We start from the raw sequence: 19,182 nt of genomic DNA, 5'->3' as shown, positions 1-19,182 counted from the left end.
CCCCTGTGGTTATTTGGTTATCTGAGTCCCATTTGTGAGTTCAGTAAATTAGCATCTTCATCCTAGTGGGACTAAGCCTATCTGAGGAACAAATACAGTTCTCCAGTTCTGAATAAGGCTACTAGTGTACACGGAACGGAGAAGGCAATGGCAAGCCACTCCAGTACTCTTGCCTAGAAAATCCCATGGATGGAGGAGCCTGGTAGGCTGCAGTCCATGGGGTCGCTAGGGGTCGGACACGACTGAGTGACTTCACTTTCTCTTTTCACTTTCACACATTGGAGAAGGAAATGGCAACCCACTCCAGTGTTCTTGCCTGGAGAATCCCAGGGACGGGGGAGCCTGGTGGGCTTCCATCTATGGGGTCACACAGAGTCGGACACGACTGAAGTGACTTAGCAGCAGCAGCAGCAGTGTACACGGAAACACACACATCTTACTAACTCATACTTTTAAGCCTGTGTGTGTGGTCCCTCTTGCCCAGACTGCCTTTCTTTCATCCTCTGCTTACCTAAATGCTGTCTTCCCTCCAGTTTCCACCCCATCTTCCTCATGGAACCTTTCCTACAAAGTCTCTCCTTTGTTGATCCCCCCCAGTTCCCAGTGTCTCTCATCACCTATGGTCTAGGCCTGCTGCTGCTGCTGCTAAGTCACTTCAGTCGTGTCCGACTCTGTGCGACCCCATAGACGGCAGCCCACCAGGGTCCCCCATCCCTGGGATTCTCCAGGCAAGAACACTGGAGTGGGTTGCCATTTCCTTCTCCGATGTGTGAAAGTGAAAAGTGAAAGTGAAGTTGCTCAGTCATGTCTGACTCGTAGCGACCCCACGGACTGCAGCCGACCAGGCTCCTCCGTCCATGGGATTTTCTAGGCAAGAGTACTGGAGTGGCTTGCCATTGCCTTCTCCGTGGTCTAGGTCAGGGCTTCTCAAATATGACCTCCCTTAAAAGCTAGTTGTGACATTTCCATATTTACGTCAACAAAAGAAATTTGCAAGGCATACTAGCATACCCTCTTGATGTTTAGTAATTGCAATAAAACATGAAATGCCACATTGGTTAAGTGCCATTATGTGTAATGCACTGTGTCATCTGGAAAGGTGGAGAAACTGGCAGCTTAAGACACAAACGGGAAACCCAAGGAATCGTTAGTAGTTAAAAACAAATCACAGCATCCTTTGTTTTCAAAATGACCAGTGTACCCTTGAAGCGCAAAGTCGAGTCTGCTGCAGCAGCTCCATGCCCGGCCCCTTTCATAGGACACGTCACTGCAGCTTTCTGTGCACATGAAAGAAAAATAAATGTGGACATTTCATCCTTAGGGGGAAAATAAAACCAGTTGTGGATGCTTTGGCTTCTCCCCTCTAAGTTGGATTCAGCAGGCCTGATGGGAGACCTTGGCACCTACATGTGAACAGAGATCCTCAGAGGATTCTACACACAGCGTTGTGTGTGGGGCATATCATTTAGTGCTCAGTTACTGCCTGGTCCTGTTTCACCCTTGAGAATGCCTTCTCCACAGTGAAATTTTTAAGCAACTTGTAGAAAAGGATCCCTTTCTGCAGCTGTGTAGGTCATTGCGTCGCAATCTATGTCTTCTCAAAGCCCTACATCTTGTCCGCGCACCAAGCCTTCACTGATGTCAATTTCGAGAAAAATAAGCTACTGTTCAGCAGGCAGAGGCAAGAACACCTCCCACTCTAAGCAATCATGCCCCTTCCTCCCTTTTTTGTCTGGTTAGGGCTTCCCTATGGCAAGCCACTCCAGTACTGTTGCCTAGAAAATCCCATGGACGGAGGAGCCTGGTGGGCTACAGTCCATGGGGTTGCTACTAGTCGGACAAGACTGAGCGACTTCACTTTCACTTTTCACTTTCACACATTGGAGAAGGAAATGGCAACCCACTCCAGTGTTCTTGCCTGGAGAATCCCAGGGATGGCAGAGCCTGGTGGGCTGCCGTCTATGGGGTCTCACAGAGTCGGACACGACTGTAGTGACTTTGCTGCAGCAGCTGCATGCAGCACCTGGGCTTCCCAGGTGGCGCAGTGGTCAAGGATCTGGATTATTCCGACCCAGGGATCGAACTTGTGTCTCCTGCATTGGCAAGCCGATTCTTGACCACTGAGCCATCTTGGAAGCCCTAGGCCCCTCTGAGTCCTTGATAAATCTTCCAAGAATACATGTAATGCAGTGTCACTAACATGCTACAAAGACTCTTGTACATGGGTGATGGTTAATACCTTGACTTGATTTTTGAAAAACGTGTGCAACTGCAGAATTTCTATACATACAGAATACTGCTATTATAACTTGGGAATAGTTAATTACTATCTTTCCCCGGCAAAGAACTAAAAAAAAAAAAAGTAACAGAATAAATTATATGTTAAGTAAATCCACTTAACTCTAGTGAAATATGACAAGAATTTGTGAGGCTCCATCTTAACATTTAGTATGTTCTTTATACGGAAGGATTTGGGGGAGTTAACTCAGGAGTGAAATGATAAGCAAAGTTAGAAACACATAATAAAGATTTAGGTTTATTTATCGTCGTAAATGTGCAAAGGCTTAGATTTCTACTATTTGTATGTATCCAGCTGGACAGAGGAATGAAGTTCAGTGGGACAGAAGTTTTTCACAGTAAAACTGTGCAGACTCCTGCCAAGGGCTCCCTCCTGTTTTCCCCAGCCTTGAGGTGTTCTGTTCGTGCATGCTTTAGTTTGTCCAAATAAACGATTTGTTATATGAAACTGTCATGGAAATCTCTTCTGCTGGTAGAAATTTGGACTGTGGGCTTTTACATAGGTCAAGGTGATCTGCCAAGACCAAACAAATAGACGTGCTGTGACTGGACGGAGGAGGGTCTCTGCTCTTTCTGAAGGCAGGGCCCAGCACAGCGATACTGCTCCACAGTGTATATTCAGTGGTGCTTTAGTCACTCAGTCGTGTCCGACTCTTTGCGGACCCACGGGCTGTAGCACACCAGGCTCCTCTGTCCGTGGGATTCTCCAGGCAAGGATACTGGAATGGGTTGCCATTCCTTCTCCAGGGGACCTTCTTGACCCCAGGATCGAACCTGAGTCTCCTATATTGACAGATTCTTTACCACTGAGCCACCGGGGAAGCCTAAGAAGGGACAAAGGCTCCGTGGTTCCTTCTTGGTAACTTCTGTTCTTCCTTTGTATATTCTTAAATTTGAAGACTTCCTGACCCCTCCTCGCATCCGTAGCATCGCTGTCTCTGTGCCCGGACATGAGCACACGGCGTGTTGTGCTAGAGCTCTGGCCGCCCCTTCTTACTCTCCTCGCGTTGCTGCCGTCCAGGTGCGATGGGCAGAGGCTGGTGGACGGCCTGCCCTACATTCTCGGGAGGGGCTGGACGCTCTGTTTCCGGTCGACTCCTGAGCTTTACCATTCTCTGGATGCATGCATGGGTGGCTGAAAGTCACCCTTCCCATCTGGCATCCAGCGAGGCTCGGGGTGGAGGTGAACGGAGAAGAATGGAGGGAACAGGGAAATGAGGGGGTTGGCGCAGTGTTTCAAGTACGGAACAGTCACTTAACTGGAGGCCCCGGATAGATCATTTCAGCAGAGGCCAGAGAATGTCCAGCAGGCCCCGTCTCCAGGCATCTGGCCCATCTGAGCAGACCCCGGCGGCCGCCAGCTGGCGCTGAGGAGCGGGCCGAAGGAATCTGAGCAATGCAGGGCCTGGGGTCGGTGGCGGGGGGGATGGGAGGAATGCGCTGTTGAATCCAAGCTTTTGAAGAGTTTGATTCATTTTAGAGAGCAAACAAAGCGCTCCAGCTATCAACGATCTCTTATTTTGTCTGCTGGAGGAATGCCTCTCCAGCGTGGGCTGGAGACTGGGCGGCAGTGGAGACACCAGCGTCCACCCTTGACGGGCTGGGCGAGTGTGGACGGCACACTCTTTCCTGGCCACTGAGGCTGGAAAGAAACAGCAAGCAGCTCCCTTCTCCGTCAGGAAAGCCAGGAGGAGCCCAGTGAACTAGCAATGGCAGGACTGAAAGGTTCACTCACAGCCTGAGGTTTACATCGCTAAGTAGCCGTTCCCTTAGCTTAAGTCCTGGCACCCTGAGATTTAGACCAGAAGATGTAGACAAAAGAGGCGAGGTTTGCGAGGGTTTTCCAACTTTGATGGCCTGTGATTCTCATGACTTAGGCTCTAACCACCCTGGAGAGCTTCTGGTCTTTGGAAGGGTAGAGGGTTGGGAGAAACAGCCAGGCCGTGGCCCTCCTGTCCATAGAAGGTGGAGGCCATGTGCTCCCCACCTTTAGATTTTCCCATCTCAAGGTTGCTGTCTGTCTTCAAAAGTCAACCCCCATGTAGTCAAGTCACCAGGAAATAAAATCCTCCCGCCTTAGCTGACTTGAAGGCTTCTCTAGGGCCTCAGACGGTAAAGCATTTGCCTGCAATGCAGGAGATCTGGGTTCGATCCCTGGGTCGGGAAGATCCCCTGGAGAAGGAAATGGCAACCCACTCCAGTACCCTTGCCTGGAAAATCCCATGGATGGAGGAGCCTGGTAGGCTACAGCCCATGGGGTCGCAAAGAGTCGGACACCACTGAGCAACTTCACAGTACCTGACATATTCTGTGCTTTCCATCCTCCCCATCAAGGAGGGGAGGATTCAGCCCCAGGACTCAGGTCTCCAGCTCTCTGTGCTCCCATTCCCACCTCTGGTCATTTGAATCCCCTTCTCTACAAGGACGTTCACGCCTTCCTTATCCTCAACACAGATCCACGGATCCTTGTTCAAAAACCTGGAGGCCAGACGAGCTGTGGAATTCTGAGTCCTTCAGCTTTTCAGGACTGATTTCACATCTATTCGGCATGCGACAAAACTCCTGGCCGGGACCTGGCCAGCACGCTTCTCGCAGATTCATTCATATTTCGGCAGATGTGTGAATGTTTGTAACAAGGAGGGTGGACGAGGAATATGCATCACTCTGAGCCAATCCAGGCAGGTTTTGCTGCCAAACACGTCATGAAAGAATGCTAAATTTTTATACTTATAATCGTGGCTGAACAAACCTGGACCACCGACACCCTCCCCAGCTTCGTGGCCTCTCCCCGGCCACCTCTCCTGCCCTCGACTCCACGCACAGCACTTTTGCTCTCTCTGTTGCTTGCTGCCCCCAGATCCCGAACCGCCCAGTCCCGGCCCCCTCCCCCTGGCCTCTGCCTCTGACACCCTCTCCATGCACCTGCATCCAGGCCGGTGTACCCCACGCACATGCTCCCTACTGTAAATTCGCGGCCTTTTCCATTCTCAAGCCATCAGGCTACGCTTAAAAATACATCACTAGAAAGACGGAATGAAAAAGACTTAGGAAATACAAGTCCTGCTTGCTGTTACTAGTATGTCGTTGCTCCGTCGATAAGTTGGGTCTGACTCTGCGACCCCCTGGGCTGCAGCACGCCAGGCTTCCCTGTGCACCACCGTCTCGCAGTTCATGTCCATTGAGTCGGTGATGCCATCCAGCCGTCTCATCCTCTGCCACCCTCTTCTCCTTTTGCCTTCAGTCTTTCCCAGCATCAGGGTCTTTGCCAGTGAGTTGTCTGTTTGCATCAGGTGGCCAAAGTATTGGAGCTTCAGTATCAGTCAATCCAATGCATTTTTAGGGTTGATTTCCTTAAGGACTGACTGGTTGGATCTCCTTGATGTCCAAGGGATTCTCAAGAGTCTTCTCCAGCACCACAGTTGGAAAGCATCAATTCTTCAGTGCTCAGCTTTCTTTAAGGTCCAACTCTCTTATTATTACGAATGACTCCTAATGGCTGTCAGACTGTGAAAGGCTCACTCTCAGCTTCACTCTTGCTGTGGGCCTGGGTGCTGTGTGGACTGGGTCTGCAGATGGCATGACATGAGGCCCTCACCCTCCTTTGCCCAAGTTGGGGGCTTTCCTTGGTCATCTGCGTCCCTCTGCTCCCGACCTTCTCCTCCACCGGCTATCCTTCAGCTTCTGCGGCAGTGGGCTCTTCCTACCCTTCTCTCACTGACAGGTACGGCTGGCACCCTGGTCCTTGGTATCCAGGGTTCTGATCCACGGATTCAACCAATCGCAGATGGTGTAGTGTTTTTCTGTCTAGCGCTGGTTGAATCTGTGGATGTGGAGCCTGTGGATAGAGCATCCTCGGATTCTGGTCTCCACGGGAGACCCTGGAGCCCATCCAGTTGGGGATGCCAAGGGAACCTGCATTTCCGTCTTCTTTTTCAGGCAGGCTTTCCCCAAGGGTACATCCTTTAAGTCTTTTCCTTCCGTATTTTCTCCTTTATCTGTCTTATCTTCTCCAATGACTTCTACTCTCATTTCTGCATTGATGACAACCACATCCCCTGGCCCATGTTCTGAGTTCCAAACTCTCATTTCCTCCTGCACCCAAGTATTCCAGAGGCTTCTTATCACGGTTCATTTTGATTTTTAATTTTTTTTGTAAATTGGAGGATAGTTGCTTAACAATATTGTGCTGGTTTCTGCCATTGATCAACATGGACCAGCCATAGGTATACATAGGTCCCCTCCCTCTTGAACCCCCCGCCCACCTGCCACTCCATCCCACCCCTCTAGACTGTCACAGAGCACTGGGTGTCAGCTCCCTGCGTGTGATGGTTCATTTTCTGTGTCAACCTGGCTAGGCCACAGTATTATTATTTGGTCAAATTCTAACCTAGACATGTTGTGAAGATACGTTTTAGATGCGAATGACATTTAAATCAGTCGACTTTGAGTAAAGCAGATAAGGCTACATCATGTGGGTGGACCTACCTAATCAGTTGAAGGCCTGAAGAGAAAAAAAGACCAGTGTCCCCCGGGAAGAAGGAATGTTCTTCCAGATGGCCTTTGGACTGAGCTGCACTGTCAGCTCTTCTCCGGGGTCTATAGCCTGCTAGCCTGCCCTGCAGACTTTGGACTGGTCATGTGAGACTGTAGACTCCTCCACAGTCATGTGAGAAATTCCTTAATTTGTCTCTCTCTGTGCACACACACACATGCACACGCACACACCCTATTGGTCTACTGGTTCTATTTCTTTGGAGAACCATGGCTACACACCAAAGAAGCAAAGATATTTGAAGTGGAGGGATGATGGGAACTCTGATCCTGTTGTCCGTGCCTCTGCATGCAGCCATGCCTGAACTCCGATCTTAACCTGAATGCTAAAGCAATAAAGACACTTTTCTGCTTAACCTAGTTGGGCTGAGCTTTTTTCTCTTGCAGCTACAGTGTCCTGACTAGCCCTCTGCCAGAGAGTTTTCTCCTGAAGGGCGCAGATGATGCCTCATTTATTTGGCCCCCATGTGGCACTGAATTTGGAATCTTCTGTCCACATGTTGCATTAATCCCCAACTTGCCCTTGAGCTACCGGCTACCTTGCAATAGCGCGTCTCAATGAGAGGAGACAGACAGAAATGACAGAAAGGAGCATTTTCCCTTGGTTCCTAAGAAGGCAGACATGAAAAGGAGACTTAGGTATTAGGAAAATCCCACTGGGCATTTGGTGACCCAAATGAGAAGCAGATCTACCCTTTTCTTTCAGATTCATTGATTTAGATACACAGATTCAACAGTGAAAGGAAAAGCAAGGCAGAGTTTTATTGTTATGTGTGGGGCCGCAGTGTCTTGTCTACCTGGAGCTCCATATAAATGTTTATATTACATTTCCTTTGCCAATTAACTTGTACTTGTTAATCACGGCTGAGATCTCATTCATCCGTCCACCAGGACTTAACTAATTGCCCAACAGAATGCCAGGCTTGGTGGAAATTACAAAGATGTATAAACACTCACACGCTGCTCTCGCTTCTTAAATACCTATTACGGTAGCTGCCAAGGGGACTTCATGAAGATAAACTTGTGTCGAAAAAAAAAAATCACACCGTAAAGTTATGTAAGTTTCTATTTTAAAATCATCTGGTTCTAATTTACTAAATTTAATGCTTTAGAGTCAATGCCAAAGTGCTACATTTGATTTATGGAAATACTTCAGCACATTTTTCCATCTCACTCTTGTACAATATATTTACCGCCCTTTTGTTATGGTTAGAAAGATTATGGACCTTAGAAAAAGCCCTCTTTACGAGCTTGCTGATATTTTATTATAAAATGCCATAAGACAGAGTAAGAAGCCTAGTAAACAGTAATACTCAGGAGCATTCCACATGGTTTAGCTTTTTTTTTTTTTTTTTTGGTATATACGTATATAAATTTAACAGAGAGGTCCATCTGGAAAATGGATGCTTAAAAACTTTCACTTTATGCCAAACCACTTCTTTTCATGGCAGACAAGTACTTTGGGACAGGGAGAGAAATTTAAATAGCAGCCATATTACACTATGCTGCTAACAAAATAATAACAACGTTAATACCAAAGGATAAAAAGATGCCAGAGACGCAGGCTTCCATTACCCCAAAGGGGGAACCTGCAAAATATCCCAGTGAAGTGGAATATAAGAATGTGGACATCTGTACCTCTGTGTGACTTTCCAGGCCCTGGACTCAACCAACTTACCTGGCACTGTAGTTTGGCAACTACCCTATGGCATTTTACAGAAAAACCAAGGCCTTGTGCCAGCCTCTTCATTGAAACCTCCCAGATGTGCTGTGGTTTAGCCAGCAAAGTCCGCCCTGAACTTTCAAAGTGGTATTTAGGCCCGTGCATACTCATTTCACTTCTGCTGTACCTCGGTTTTGCTCAGCTTACAAAACGAGAGGTTTTTCACTTCACACCCACATAAAATAAGATGTTGGCTTAGGAATTTCCCCTGCGCCTTGCAGCGCTGTGCTTCTTTCAAACAAAGAAACCTCATCTTCTTCAGAGTTTAGACAGCTCTTAACAACGAATAATTGCAAAGACCAGGCCAGTCGACATGTTTTTATTCCAACAGACCATCTTCTTGGCAGGACAGAGGAGCCAGGATGCAGGTATTCAGAAAGGCACGGGAAAGAGTCTTGTGTGACCACTGGGCTCCAGGGCCCCGGATGACTACACCCTGCATCCCTTGCATCAAGACGAGGTCAGGGTATCATCAGAGCAGAGGGACTTGTCTGCTCTGCCCTGTTCTGCCTGGATTTGCTTTCCCAACTCCTCTGCCCTGGAGGCCAGTCTTCCCACCTCCCCTTGAAAACACTGTAATAAGAAATGAAATTAAAAAGGTAACGACCCCATAGTAAACACAATACCATGATCTCTTACTCCTTCTAGGTTCTTCTTTGGAATGTCTCTTTTTTTACCTCTTCAAGTTCATCCAACTCCTCCCTCATCCCCAGCTGAAGTCTCACCTTCTCCCTGAAATGTCCTCCAGTCTCTCTGGATGAGTCCTTTTCGTGAATTGATGCCAGGCTCACCTCTAGGCCACCTCCTGTAACACTGGCGTCCTGGTGCCATTGTGTATGACTTGCAACCCTCTAACTGTGCTCATGTGTGGTGAGTGACCCTCGTTTGCACAACGGCTGAGCTTGTAAGCAGGCAATCCCTTATCTGACCTAGGCAATTTACTGAGACACAATTCACATACCCGCAGTTCACCATTTTAGAGTGGACTATTTGGTGACTTTTAGAATACTCACAGAATTGTACCACCATCATCACTATCCCACTCCAGAACATTTCCATCACTGAAAAGAAGCCCCAAGTCCATCAGCAGTCATTCTACACCCCTCCTCCCCCATCCCCAACCTCCCAAATCCCTGACAACCATAACCACCGTTCCAGTTTCTTTCTAGCAGTAACAATTTATGACTGACTTCATGCCTTTCTTTCTAGGTGCAATTCCAAAGGCTAACAAAAAAAGAGCTATGCAGTTTTTTTATGCATCGAGAAAGATGGTGTCAGTTGTATGAACTGAGTACTTGTGAGAGAATACAGAATGATAACAACCAATAAATGGTAATTCAATTTATAAAGGAAAAGCAAAGGTTGAGGAGTATTTGGAAGTGAAGTCTTTAGAGAGAGAGGAGAAGTAAGTTCTCCCAGAGATAGGGAGATTGTTGTTTGTATTTGCCATAAAGAGGTCTTATCACGTGCCTGATACATACAGTTAATGCCTAGTGTGTTCTCAGTTGCTCGTTGTTACCCCATGGACTTGTAGCCCACCAGGCTCCTCTTTCCATGGGATTTTTTGGCAAGAATACAGGAGTGGATTGCCATCTAAGTGCATCATCTAATCTCTGTAACAACCAATCAGATAGGGGTATGGATCCTCAGAGAGGTAAATGCCTTGTCCAGGGTCACACAGCAAGGGTTTCATTAAGACTCATGGGGTTTCAAATCTCATGGATAGGGTTAAGGACAAAGTGCTGAGTACCTAGAATGGCATTCATTCAGTTTTTTAAGTTAATCACCCAATAAATCAGTCAGTCACTTAACAAACATGTATTGAGTCCTATTGAGGGTTAAGTTTGACTGAAAATGATAGAAAAACCCTAGAGGGGTGGGCTTAAAAAAGGTAGAAGTTAATTATCTTCTTGTTTATTAGAAGTCCGGAGGAAAGCAATCCAGGGCTATTTGAGGGCTTCATAGTCTGCAGAGATTTAAGTTCCTCCTATCGTGTGCTTTGCTATCCTCAATACAATGTCCCAGGCAGCTCAGATTCAAGCCATCACCGCCTCCTTCCAGCCAGCAGGAAGAGAGGGGTGAAAAAAAAAGTGCCTCTTCCCTGAAAGGTGCCCAGGGACCATTTGTGGATATTGTATCAGCCAGAATCGGTCACATGGCCACGGTTAGCTGCAAGGGAAGCTGGGAAATGTAGTCTTTATTCTGGGGAAGAGGAGAATGGGCGTCTGAGGATGACAGTGTCCGCCACTAGTACCTACTAGGTAAGCAGTGTAACTGTGCACAGTATCTGTGTGACAGCTGCGGAATGTCCACACATCAGGCTTTGTCCGCCTGTCTGCTTGTGGCAGGGGCTCATACGGGCCAGGGGGCTCTATCCGGCACTCCCCTCCTGCTGCGCGGAGGTCGTGCTCAGTCTGCCGGCATGGGCTTGCCCCCAGCCTCTGCTGCTGGTCTGCCCTCCTGGCGCACGCTGACACGCGTGTAGAGGCCCGCTGTGAAGGGGCTCCTGCCAGGACCCGCTCTTTCCCAGTCTTCTCCAACCCACAGAGGTGTCTGGACCGCGAGCCCTCCCTCTTCCTGTGACTCCGCGGGAAGAGGTGCGCACAAGGATGGGTACGGCCAGAGCAGAGCCAGATACCCAGCCTTGCTGGGGTTGAGAGAGTGGGAGGGAGCGAAACGCCGCGACCGGGAGGGGAGAGACCGTGATGAAGAGACAATCGTACGCTAGCCTTGCTGGAATCCCCACTTGTCACCCTCTATTAGTTTCCTCCTCGGGGTGGCTTCCAGTATCTCTGCTTTTCCTCTGCATCACAGATGGGGAAGCATCCCTGGGCATCCTTAAACACCAAAGAGGACAGAGATGCTGTGGTACCCAGAATCCGTTCCAGATCTACGAGGAGGCTTTAGCCAATGGTCCTGCCACCCACCCCGTCCTCCCTCCCCAGATCCCAGAAAGACCCATTAGCTGAGTCCATTGACAGTCTTTGAGCCCGACTACAATTGTTCCCTTGAGATAAAGGGATGAAGGTGTTGGTGAAAGGCGCTGAGATTCCAAAAGTGGGCACAGCAACCCCCTCCCATTCCTCCAAGTGTTGAGGCTCCTTTAAACTTCACCCTGTGCCCCAGTTTCAAAGTTCTCATTTGCAAATCAATTTAATAAGGCCCCAGGTGGAACTCCCTGACTAACAGTATGAAAATGGTTCTTCTGACTAGATTGGGGAGTAAAACCACACACCTGCAGATTCCTTACTACCTTTAACTGTAATCTTTAACTGCCGGTCAATGCACCATATTTTAATTTCTCTAGGTATTGTGCCTGGATTTTCCACCTGTGGAGACAGAATTTTGCTCCTATAAGGGGGCTTAAGGAGACAATGGATTATGGGATAAGGTGCAAGTTTTAAAGAAATGTAACATTGGATGAAAGGAATAAATGCAATCCTATAAAAAATTAAAGCCGTATAAAAACTGTGGCCTATTATTTCTTCTCTGGCTCTTCAGTCTCAACACGGAAATGTCAGTTCCAGCATAACTAATATGGCTTCTATTTCAGGGAAGATAAAGATCTGGGGGAACAACCAGGATCTTATGTGGTGGTGGTTGCTTTGTTTAAATCACCTTCCTGGGTCTCTTGTCTTCTAGTCATGGGACACCTATGATGAGGACATCTCAGGGGGGTTGGTATTAAACAGAGAGCAGGAGGGTCTTGGAGTCTGGGCAGTTAAGTAAGGAGCTCAGATCCACAGGGTAGAGGAAAACACCAGCCTTGCAGTGGAGAAGCTGTGTCCAGAAGCACCAGCTCTCGTGGTTCTCTCTCCCCTTTAACGTGGGCAGGGTGCATATTAGGATCCTGGTGGCTCAGACGGTAAGGACTCTGCCTGCAGTGCAGGAGACCCCAGGTTTGATCCCTGGGTCGGGAAGATCCCCTGGAGAAGAAATGGCAACCCACTCTTGCCTGGAGAACTCCATGGACAGAGGAGCCTGGCGGACTACAGTCCATGGGGTCACAAAGAGTCGGGCAGACTGAGTGACTAACACTCAACACTTTGGCGGGAAAACGCTGAGCCTGCCCATCTGCTGTGGAAGTGACCTACACAGGCTTCCCCCATCGGATCCAGGTCGCCCCACTGATGGGTTTGTTTCCAGTGACCCACGGAAGCCTCAGAGACACGCTGGGGTGTTAGGAACAGAGCCAAAAGGGGAAAACAAAGGGGGCTTGGCATGATTTTGCTGAGGATGGTGGTTCCTTCCCACTGTTTCTACAAAGAAGTAACTCTCGTACTCTAGCTGCCTCAGAGTCTTTGACTAATTTCTCTGTGGATCCATCCCAGGGTGTGTTTGCTGCGGGCTCTGTGTTGTTAGACACCTCAGCCTGAGTGTGTGTGTGTGTGTGCGCGTGTGTGTGTGTGTGGGGAGTGGAGGGTGAAGGGCAGAATTCTCCGCTTTCCTCCCGCTTTTCCTTCACATCAACACCTCCCCGCGAACCCTCGTGCCCTGCTCTGCCCCGGTGTGAGGCTGTTATCTGACCTGAGTCCCGGGCTGAACCGTGTGAGTTAGAGCCTGATCCTCAGGCCTGGGTGTGGCAGCTCCACCCCGGTTGGATCTTCAGATCTGTCCCTGGACTCTCAGCTGCCTCTCCAGGGACAATGGCGCTCTCACTTTCCACCAGCCCGGCCCACCGGCCGCTGAGAATATACACGCTGCTGCTGCTAAGTCGCTTCAGTCGTGTCCGACTCTGTGCGACCCCACAGACGGCAGCCCACCAGGCTGCCCCGTTCCTGGCATTCTCCAGGCAAGAACACTGGAGTGGGTTGCCATTTCCTTCTCCAATGCATGAAGGTGAAAAGTGAAAGTGAAGTCACTCAGTCGTGTCCGACTCTTCACAACACATGGACTATAGCCTACCAGGCTCCTCTGTCCATGGGATTTTCCAGGCAAGAGTACTGGAGTGGGTTGCCAGTGCCTTTTCCGAGAATATATACAGATGAATGCAAAAATCAAAAAAGGGCTCCGGAGGGTCTAAGGAGGTGCCAATCAAGTGTGAGAGCAGCAGGTTCCCACTGAAATACTGAAACCGGCTCTGGCGTCCCCACCTCGCGGTAACTCATTTATCTCTGTTCGCTTTGTAAACCGTGTGCTAACATACCTTTCTATGGACCTGAGGGGGCCCTTCCTTCCCTTTAAAGGGAGCAGAATAAATTAACACATGCACACAGGCACCCCCACGCCTCCCCCCCCACCGTACACACACACACACACACACACACAGACACACACTAAAACATGATTCACTGAAGATTGGCGTTAAAGACCATGGAAGTTATGCTTGACCTTTCCCAGGCCTCCTGGAAGCACACCCTTCCATGGCCAAAGAAACACCCGGGAGATCAGAAAGGAGCTGCTGGGAAGTCAACATCTTTGTTCCATGTCCCTCACACTATCTGATGGTGCAGAGCTTTCAGCACAGGCAAGGCATTGCTATTGTGATGTGCAAAGTCAGAAATGAAGAGAAGTCAGAGAGAAACTCACTCCTGGCCTGGTGTCGTTCTAGTTGCCCTGAAAAAGCTCCGCCTCTCAAATGCATGGCTTGTTTTGTGTGTAAATTGGTTTTGTATCCTGGGGTCCAACATATTTGTTAAAAAAAGAAGAAGAAGAAATAAAAATGAAACGGAGAGTGACGATAGGAATGCACCCCCCACCCCTGCTCGATTTCAACACAGAAATCATTCTTTTGGAAAATTGAGCTTGAGCAAGATGTTTTTGATGCTTCCTGATGGTCGCCTAGGAACAAAACATTATCGTCTGAGGGAACTGTAGAGACAGAAGAATGTCTAAGTTTGTCTTAACAATCTCAGATTCTTGCAAACAGTCGAGTCCCAAGGAGGCCGAGACATATCTCGCAAGAACCTCTAGGACAAGGATCAGATTATGGTCCGAAGAAAATGCAAAGACTTCAGCCCCTAATGAGTTCTCAAGGCAACATCCTATGTTGGTTTTGCCGAGTTCACATGTACACATGGTCCCTTAACTCAAAAACACTTGTCAAATCAAACGGAGTTTTAATTCTTGTTAATAATAATAACAAAGTCTCACCTTGCAGGATTGTAAGGGAAGGAAAAGACATAAGGAAATTAAACAAAGCCTCCCCAGTTGTGAGCATCTGGCCTCCTCAGTCAAGGTTACCGGGAGTAAGTGTCATGTGGCAGCCAGTGTTTCTGAAGGGAAGGTGTGATCAGAGCCTCTGTCTCATTCTTCACTTCTCTTTCCTCCTCTTTGAAAAGCCGTATGTCGCCAGGAATGTTGCAGGAGAATTTATGCCTTTTCTTTTCCCTGCACAACCCCATGTGATGGTTGAGTTAAATCCTGAACTTTCTTCAGTTTCACATATTTAAAGTGTTCAAAATGAATTTCTGCTTTTCCATTCTTTCATGTATAATTGCATGTGTGGGAAACCATTATCTCTAAATCTGTAAGAAGATATAAAGACTCTGAACAAAGTTCACTGCTTTCTTCTGAACACAACAGGCAGCAAGAGAGCTCGGCGTCCAGGGCACGTGTGACGCACACCATCCAAAGGGCTTCACACAGGCGGTAAACGAGACCCACACCTGCCCTCTGGGATGATGGTTCAGGTGCTGCCGCAACAGCCACACAGACAAGCCAGTAAACACCGAGAAGGAATTACGTTCATGTGATCATTCTGTTGGCATTCGTGTGCATGTGTGTCTGTGTTGTTATTTGGAGCTACCGATTAACATCACAGCATCGTCAACTAGATGGCAAAAGCATGGGGTTACGGTTGCTGGATGAAATACAGAATAAGCTCCATTTGAAGTTCAGATAAATAAGAATAATTTTTTTCAGTATATCCCATGAGATATTTGGGAACATATTTCTACAAGAAAATATTTATTGATCTGAAATTCAAATTTAGCTGGGAGTCCCCCATTTTTACTTCCTAAAGCTGACAACCTTACCTGCAGAGAAATAGTGTTACTGCTCTGACAGCCATCTGGAACAAGAGGAGAAATCCCAAAGATGATCATGCTGCTGCTGCTGCTGCTAAGTCACTTCAGTCGTGTCCGACTCTGTGTGACCCCATAGACGGAAGCCCACCAGGCTCCCCCGTCCCTGGGATTCTCCAGGCAAGAACACTGGAGTGGGTTGCCATTTCCTTCTCCAATGTGTGAAAGTGAAAAGGGAAAGTGAAGTCGCTCAGTCGTGTCTGACCCTTAGCGACCCCACGGACTGCAGCCTACCAGGCTCCTCCATCCATGGGATTTTCCAGGCAATAGTACTGGAGTGGCTTGCCATTGCCTTCTCCGAAAGATGATCATAGTTTATTTTTAATTAGAAGATGCTCACAATATACCTAATTTCTCTCTCTCTGGGAACAAAGCACCTCTTCCCTTCTGCATTCTGGATCCTATCTTAGGAGCTCAACTGGGTAGAATGTCATTGGTATGTGTTATCTGAGAGTGACTAATTGAAAATTTCCCCCTAACGCTAGAGCTTTAACAAGTGGCATTTCAGTTCAACAAATATTTATTAAGCACATACAGCTTTGCAGAAGAGTATGCTAGGCTGAGTCTCTTTTCTCTAGAGTTTAGAATTCAAAGGGGGAGACTAACATGCCTAGGATGGATGCTAATTAAACTGTATATTTGATAATCCAATATGTATTTTACATATTTAATTTAATAATTAATTTAAATTAAATTTAATAATTACATTGAAAGGTACAAATAAAGAGCTCTAGAGTCACAGAGAGAGACAGGTAAGTTTTGTAAGCATGGGAAAAGGAGAGAAGAGTTCACACAGGAAAGAGTGGGTGTGGCTTCCCTGGAGGTACAGCGGTTAAAACTCCATGCTCCCAATGCATGGGGCACAGGTTTGGTTCCTGGTTAAGGAAATAAGATCTCGCATGCTGCATAGCCAGCCAACAGTTGGACAGAAAATTCCAAGAGGAGCCACTAAAGAGACAGAAATAAGAATGTGTGTCAAGCAGAGTATTCTACCAGGAGGGAATGATTTATTTGCTTGTTTGTTCAGTAGGTGTTTATTGAACACCCATGCACACGTCAATGCAGAACTGCAATTGTGTAAAGAGCTATGAAGAAGAGGCAAGTGGTGCCATGATGCAGTGAGGGAGGCGGGACAGGATTTTATGAGGGAGGCAATGATTGAGCTGAGCTCTGAAGGGAGAACAGACTGAACCGGGGGCTGGGAGGAGGAGGACATAAGGCAATTGAGACGGTATGTGCAAAGGTCCTGTGGCAAGTAAGCAGGAAGCCTTCAAAGAACTGAAAGAGCCAATGTATGTGGAGCCCAGAAAACGTGGTTGAGAGGCAGGATGCAGCTGGATCCATGCAAGGCCTTTTGGGATCTGTTAACTCATTTCATCTGGATCTGCAGAGCAAAAAGGAGCCATTCTACGTGTTTATGTAGGAATGTAGCATACTTAGCTTTGAGTTTGAAAGAATCACCCTGACTGTGCTGGTGAGACGATTGGAGGGGAACCAGACAGCTGTGAGGAGACCAGTAAGAAGGTAACTTCAGTAATCTGAGCAAGAATCGAGGGACACCTGTATTCTCCATCTTTCCCGATGATTTTTTTTTTCACTATATTTTCAGAGGGATCTGGAAAGAGCATCGCTAGGCATCTGATCACACCACAGAGCACTGGGGTCTGGATGACCAGCCAAGTGAGAGGAATTTCATAACTCACTGTGTGTGGTTATTGCCGAAGGTGGTCTCAGACCTGTTCAACAGAGTTCCAGGGGCTGTCCCGGGCTTCAGGAGTGGCAGGATGAAGCAGACAGACACGCTTCCTGGCCTTGGCAGTTTGGAACCTCCTTTCTTACACCAAGCACCTGACAAAACAGAGCCCCAACTGCTCCAGCAGGAGTCTTCCTATGGCATCCTTCAGGGAGCTAACATTTTCCCTCTCCCATCGGTCCCTTCCCTGCCAGGTGTATTGGTGGCAGAGGGCAGAATGGTTCCATAACTCTTGGCAAACTCTTGGAACCTCTCCAACCCCCTCTAAAACCACAGGAGCACCTCTGCTCCTGTTGGCTGCACTCACCAAACAATTGCCAAGAAGAGTAGCTGGTATCTCTTTCAGGGTGTTTTTTGATATTTAATTTTTACATGATGTATATAATTGTTCCATGGGGTCACAAAGAGTCGGACACGACTGAGCAACTGAGCAACATACAATTGTTACAGACTGTGGATTCAAAAGGGCCTTTGCAGGAGCCTTGGAGGATCAATGATTACGAGTTGATTTATGTGAATGACACGTTGTGCAGACTCGGAATGGCTGCCATGTGGATGGCATATTTGCTGACTGGTCCACTTTCACGCACCTTCCAACTTTGCTGCAGGCTGAACCTCCCTTTGGTAGCAGTGGCCAACCTCTGCGTATGTGGGACAGGAGCTCATGGATGTCAGGAAAGAAGGCAAAATTTTGAAATATAATGGGTCATGTTGCCTCTTAGACCCCGGGGAAAATGCAAAGGATGGCCATTGGACACCTGGCTCCAGACCAATTGTCTTTCAAGGGGCCAAAAACCACATGGATCTTAGCAGACCCTGCAAACGAGGCAGTCCAGGGTTTTTCCCCACTACCACTGTGGACATTCTAGGTGGGAGGGCCCTCTGTGGTGGGCTGTCCTGTGTATTACAGGATGTCGAGTGGCATCTCTGGCGTCTACACACTGGATGTCAGAAACACCTATCTCTCCAGTTCTGACAACCAAAAATGTCTTTAGACATTGACAAATACCCACTGAGGGGGCAGACTGACCCTGGTAGAGAATCTCCGGTGGATTCCATGCTCCTCATTTATCAATAAAGCAGGAGCTGGGGAGGGAAGAATACCTCCTGAAGGCCCACGCTTCCAGGGAATGACGTGGAATAGCCCTAGGGTCTCTGGACTCCCGATCTGGCTCGGTCTCCTAAACAGACCGATTTCCTCAGCTGTGCTCTTTTCTGTCACTCTCCCTCCTCCAGACGCTGCTCTTTACTCTTCCCTTCTGCTCTAGTTTCTCCTTTTTTTGGGTCCTCTTGCTCTTGAGGTCTGCCGGGAATCACTAAGAGATTTGCAAGGTCAAGTTCCAAGCCAACAGAAGAGCTGGTGTCAGGCACAACTCTCAACAGGATGAGAACTGAGGCTTTTCATTTCTGCCTTCCCCCCAGTGCACAGAGCGCCAGGCACAATACAGGTGCTTGGTGGGTGCGTGCTTTCATTGAGGAGCATAAAGGTTATCTTTTCAATCCCTTGTCTAGTGTTCTAGTGATTAGTCAGTCTCTGAAGGCAGGAGGAGAAGGGGATGACAGAGGATGAGGTGGTTGGATGGTATCACCAACTCAATGGACATGAGTTTGAATAAGCTTTGGGAGATAGTGAAGGATGGGAAGCCTGGCGTGCTGCAGTCCATGAGGCTGCAAAGAGTCGGACATGACTGAGCGACTAAACAACCATACAGACAAGTGTCCTATGTCCATCTGTTGCTTTAAAAACGGAATCTTACAGCCTTTATTCACACTGAGATATGAATAACTGATAATAACCACAAATGAGAAGTTTCTGCAGAGCTGGCATATCC

At 48.0% G+C, this 19,182-nt stretch overlaps 1 protein-coding gene and 1 long non-coding RNA gene across 3 annotated transcripts in view; both read right to left on the bottom strand.

Annotated features, from left to right (window-relative positions):
* Positions 1-19,182, bottom strand: part of NEDD9 (neural precursor cell expressed, developmentally down-regulated 9) — a 194,465-nt gene that overhangs the window by 60,721 nt on the left and 114,562 nt on the right. The window lies entirely within an intron of this gene.
* LOC148774212 (uncharacterized) lies at positions 3,097-17,603 on the bottom strand. Its single transcript, XR_016036078.1, has 3 exons — positions 17,301-17,603; positions 15,550-15,584; positions 3,097-4,986 (listed from the first exon to the last, which is right to left on the bottom strand). It is a non-coding gene; the product is annotated as an uncharacterized LOC148774212 (long non-coding RNA).

Source organism: Moschus berezovskii, chromosome 23 (assembly GCF_049115385.1).
Source record: "Moschus berezovskii isolate FMDL1 chromosome 23, NW_MosBer_1.0, whole genome shotgun sequence".
NCBI lineage: Eukaryota > Metazoa > Chordata > Mammalia > Artiodactyla > Moschidae > Moschus > Moschus berezovskii.
This window is presented reverse-complemented; position numbering and strand designations above follow the sequence as displayed.